The 5,036-nt window shown below is 44.9% G+C and overlaps 1 pseudogene; it reads left to right on the forward strand.

Annotated features, from left to right (window-relative positions):
• The first annotated feature begins 1,630 nt into the window (after nt 1-1,630).
• Nucleotides 1,631-3,108, forward strand: Eno1-ps28 (enolase 1, pseudogene 28; annotated as a pseudogene).
• Nucleotides 3,109-5,036: the final 1,928 nt, after the last annotated feature.

Consider the following 5,036-nt stretch of genomic DNA (forward strand, 5'->3'; position numbering starts at 1 on the left):
AGGACACATGATGAGGGATTCTTTGCTAAAGACACACATGTATTGGTCCACCTTACATTGCACGGTGGAGCTCCATTTCTTGGAACTCCATAGAGAGAAAAGAACCAAAAAAAAAAAAAAAGAAAGAAAGAAGAAAAACCCCACAAAACCAAAATAAAAAATAAAATAAAAACGACCAAAAACAAACAAACAAACAAAAAACAAAAAACAAAAAAACAGACTGGTGGTATGCTATAGATTCTTTTTCCATCTTTATTAACTTGAGTGTTTCTTATCTACATTTCAAATGTTATTCCCTTTCCCGGTTTCCATGCCAATATCCCCAACCCCCTTCCATTCTATATGGGTGTTCCCCTCCCCACCCTCCCCCCATTGCCGCCCTCCCCCCATAGTCTAGTTCACTGGGGGTTCAGTCTTAGCAGGACCCAGGGCTTCCCCTTCCACTGGTGCTCTTACTAGGATATTCATTGCTACCTATGAGGTCAGAGTCCAGGGTCAGTCCATGTACAGTCTTTAGGTAGTGGCTTAGTCCCTGGAAGCTCTGGTTGCTTGACATTGTTGTTCATATGGGGTCTCGAGCCCCTTCAAGCTCTTTCAGTCCTTTCTCTGATTCCTTCAACGGGGGTCCTATTCTCAGTTCAGTGGTTTGCTGCTGGCATTCGCCTCTGTATTTGCTGTATTCTGGCTGTGTCTCTCAGGAGCGATCTACATCCGGCTCCTGTCGGCCTGTACTTCTTTGCTTCATCCATCTTGTCTAATTGGATGACTGTATATGTATGGGCCACATGTGGGGCAGGCTCTGAATGGGTGTTCCTTCTGTGTCTGTTTTAATCTTTGCCTCCCTATTCCCTGCCAAGTGTATTCTTGTTCCCCTTTTAAAGAAGGAGTGAAGCATTCACATTTTGGTCATCCTTCTTGAGTTTCATGTGTTCTGTGCATCTAGGGTAATTCAAGCATTTGGGCTAATAGCCACTTATCAATGAGTGCATACCATATGTGTTTTTCTGTGATTGGTGGTATGCTATAGATTCTTGATGCTTCCTCAGACTGGGGTGTATTGGAAGAGTGATGTCAGTTGAAGAGAGATTCGTGTGCTGAGGCAAGAAAAGTGATGAGGCAAGATGCATGGAAGACATGCGATGTTTGGAGGGTATAAATAGGACTCGATGAACAGTGATGGAGGCTGAGCTAGGCTGGCTTATAGGCCTAGCTGTGCAACACTTGTTGGTCTTGCATCTTCAGTGATCTTTGCTTTGCTGAGAGAGGCATAGCCGAGAAATTTTCCTGGTGTTCTTCCTGGTCTGCTGACTTGTACATAGGCTGAGGCTTGGCTGTCTCTGCTAGGTAGTGCCACCGCTGCTGATTCATGTTTGCTCCCCTTACTCTATGGAACTGGACTGCTGATATATCTGTAAAGTGTTTGTGAGTGGATTGAGCTGTTACTGCTAATATGTGAACTAAACTGCTGATTTCCAGACAACACAGATGAAAGCTGCTACAAAGAACAATTTCTAAACAGGTCCACCTCCCCCATATCCTTTATTTTCCAATACCTCTAGTGGAGGGTGGGCTAGAAGGAAGGTTACAGAATTTAAGAATCATCATTAAAAATAGTTTTTGAACTGCTCCAGTACAGAGTCGTGCTCACGTCTGTCCTTAAGACTCCCTTTGGTGTCTACAGGACCCTCTTTCCTTCCTCCGCAGCGATCCTACTGCCAGAACTTCACCATGTCCATTCTCAAGATCCATGCCAGAGAGATCTTTGACTCCCGTGGAAATCCCACCATTGAGGTGGATCTCTTCACCGCAAAAGATGTCTTCCGTGCTGCGGTGCCCAGCGGTGTGTCCACTGGTATCTACGAGGCCCTAGAACTCTGAGACAATGATAAGACCCGCTTCATGGGGAAGTGTGTGTCAAAGGCTGTTGAGCACATCTATAACACCTGAGTACCTGCTCTGGTTAGCAAGAAACTGAATGTTGTGGAGCAGGAGAAGTTTGACCAGCTGACGATTGAGATGGACGGCACGGAGAATACATCTAAGTTTGGTGCAAACGCCATCCTGGGAGTGTCCCTGGCTGTCTGCAAGGCTGGTGCCATGGAGATAGGGGTGCCCCTTTACCGTCACATTGCTGACTTGGCTGGCAACCCCGAGGTCATCCTGCCGGTCCCAGCTTTCAATGTGATCAACGGCGGTTCTCACGCTGGCAACAAGCTGGCCATGCAAGAGTTCATGATCCTGCCTGTGGGGGCATCCTCTTTCCGGGAAGCCATGCACATTGGAGTAGAGGTTTACCACAACCTGAAGAACGTCACCAGGGAAAAGTACAGGAAGGACACCACCAATGTGGTTGCTGAGGGTGGATTCGCACCTAACATCCTTAAGAACAAAGGAGCACTGGAGCTGCTCAAGTCTTCCATTGCAAAAGCCGGGTACACTGACCAGGTTGTCATCAACATGGATGTGGCTGCCTCCGAATTCTACAGAGCTGGCAAGTATGACCTGGACTTCAAGTCTCCAGATGACACCAGCCAGTACATCACACCCGACCTGTACAAATCCTTCATCAAGGACTACCCAGTGGTGTCCATTGAAGATCCCTTTGACCAGGACGACTGGGATGCAGAAGTTCACAGCTACTGCAGGCATCCAGGTGGTGGGGGATGACCTCACAGTGACCAACCCTAAGCGGATCGCCAAGTCTGCAGGCAAGAAGTCCTGCAATTGCCTCCTGCTCAAAGTAAACCAGATTGGCTCTGTGACCGAGTCTCTGCAGGTGTGTAAGCTGGCATGGTGTCCCATCGATCTGGGGAGACTGAGGATGCTTTCATTGTCAACCTGGTGGTAGGGCTCTGCACCGGGCAGATCAAGACTGGTGACCCCTGCCGATCTGAGCGCCTGGCCAAGTACAATCAGATCCTTAGAGTGGAGGAAGAGCTGGGCAGCAAAGCCAAGTTTACTGGCAGGTCCTTCAGGAACCCCCTGACCAGGTAAGGCATGGACCAGAGATCCCTGGAGCTACCAGATCCTCTGTCCCTGATGTCATCCAGGCGGCTCAAGGCTGGCCCAGTGCTTGCCCCTCCCATGTCACTGCTTCCTTAGATGTCCACCCCTGACCACCTAGAGCCCTGCCGGAGCCCCCAGCTTTGTAATCATGTGATCGGTCTGAAGAATTGTTTCTGTTACCTGACTTTCCAGCTAGTGTCTGGAGCCCTCAGAACTCCAGCCTAAACTCTAGGGTCCCCCCAGTGGTTTACATGCAAAAATAAAAGTCGCAGAAGCCCCCAAAAGTAGTTTTTGAAAAAATTAAAGTTACAGAAACTCTTCACTGCTTTCTGTCTATTTGGGTTACTATAAGATTCCAAGACATGGATATGCATCACTTTCTCTATATTTGAGAATTTTCTACTATGATTTTATTGAAAATATTTTCTCTACATTTACTATGGAGTTCTTCTTTACCCAGTATTTACATATTTTGCCCTTTCATAATAGCTCAAAGGTCTTACATGTTCTATTCATACTGGTTTTGATTGATTAATGTCCTTAATTAAATGTTGTGACTTGTCTGCCTTGTCTTCAGCTCCTGATATTCTGCCCTCTCTGTGATCCATTCTATTGGTGTAATTTCCATGATAAATTTTACGTGATTCACTGAATTTTTCATCTCCAGCCTTCAATTTAGTTTTCACCTGATTTGGTATTCATATACTATAGCAACTTTCTTACTTTAGTCATATTTATGTGGATCTTTACTTATTTCTTGGAATATATTTATGATTATTCTAAAAGTTTTTGTCTTGAATTTCACCTACATCTTTTTCATCAGGGGTTATTTATTTTTGATAGGTAATTTTGGGAAAAAAACATTTGTCTAAGTCTTTCCTCTTGCATGAATTTTGTCATGGAGATATCAAGAACTCAATTGATTTTCCTTTAAGTTGCCATTCATTCTGTGGGAATGCTTGAAATGTTCTAAAGAGAATACGTTGGTCAATGCTTGAGGTGTCATTTTCTTCTGGTGTTTGAGGTCTCAAGCTCTGAGAGTAAATTTCCAAATGATTGCCATGTTCCCTGTGTTCTCTCTTGTATACCTATTCAGATCATATACGGGTTCTTCACAGCTATGAGTTTCTGTGTGTTCTGAGGGCTATTCTGGGTCTGACTGAGACTATCTCCAGTTCTTGCTCCAGCTCTGGATCTAAAAGTTGTTCTTGCTCTGGCTCTGGCTCCTACTTTTCATTTCAGTTTTCCCAATAATTCTAGCTTGGGTCCTGTTTTTTACTTGCTCTTGGTGTCTAGAAGTGCTAATGTATGCGAGATCTTACATTTTATAATAAGCTTATATCATTATTACATTAAGTAAATGTTTAATTCAGTATTCCATGTTCCATTGGCTTAGTTTGCCTGACTTGGTTAGTTAGGTAACATACAAAAGAATGTCATACTACTTGTGATAGAAGTATGAGAGTGGGCTATATGCTGAAGTAACAAATCTAGTCTCACACAAGGCTGGAGCTTTGTCCAGTTTGTAGATGGTAGTTTTTTAAGCTAAAAACAATATAAAACCTCATTTGTAACACAAATAAAAATAGGCTATGGAAATGATTTAGTGTTTAAATGTATACATACTGCTCTTGCAGAGAATCCACATTATAATTCCAGAGCCCATACCAGCTCAAAGATCCCTACTCCTACACTCAAGGGATTGATTACCTCTGATTTCCAAAGGCACCTACATGCACTTATACTCTCTCTCTCTCTCTCTCTCTCTCTCTCTCTCTCTCTCTCACACACACACACACACACACACACACACACACACACATACACACACACACACACACACACACACACACACTTAAGAAAATTCATGAGGGGTCCTGCCGCTCCTGGGCCCTCCCCGACGGGAACCCAGAGGCCTTATACAGTTTCCTCTTGGGCCAGGGATGTGGGCAGGGGTGGGCAGTGTTGGTGGTCTCTTCTGCTCTGCAGCCTCAGGAGTGCCTACCTGACCAGGCGGTGAGGTCTCTCTC

The sequence above is a fragment of the Rattus norvegicus genome, chromosome X (assembly GCF_036323735.1).
Source record: "Rattus norvegicus strain BN/NHsdMcwi chromosome X, GRCr8, whole genome shotgun sequence".
Classification (NCBI taxonomy): domain Eukaryota; kingdom Metazoa; phylum Chordata; class Mammalia; order Rodentia; family Muridae; genus Rattus; species Rattus norvegicus.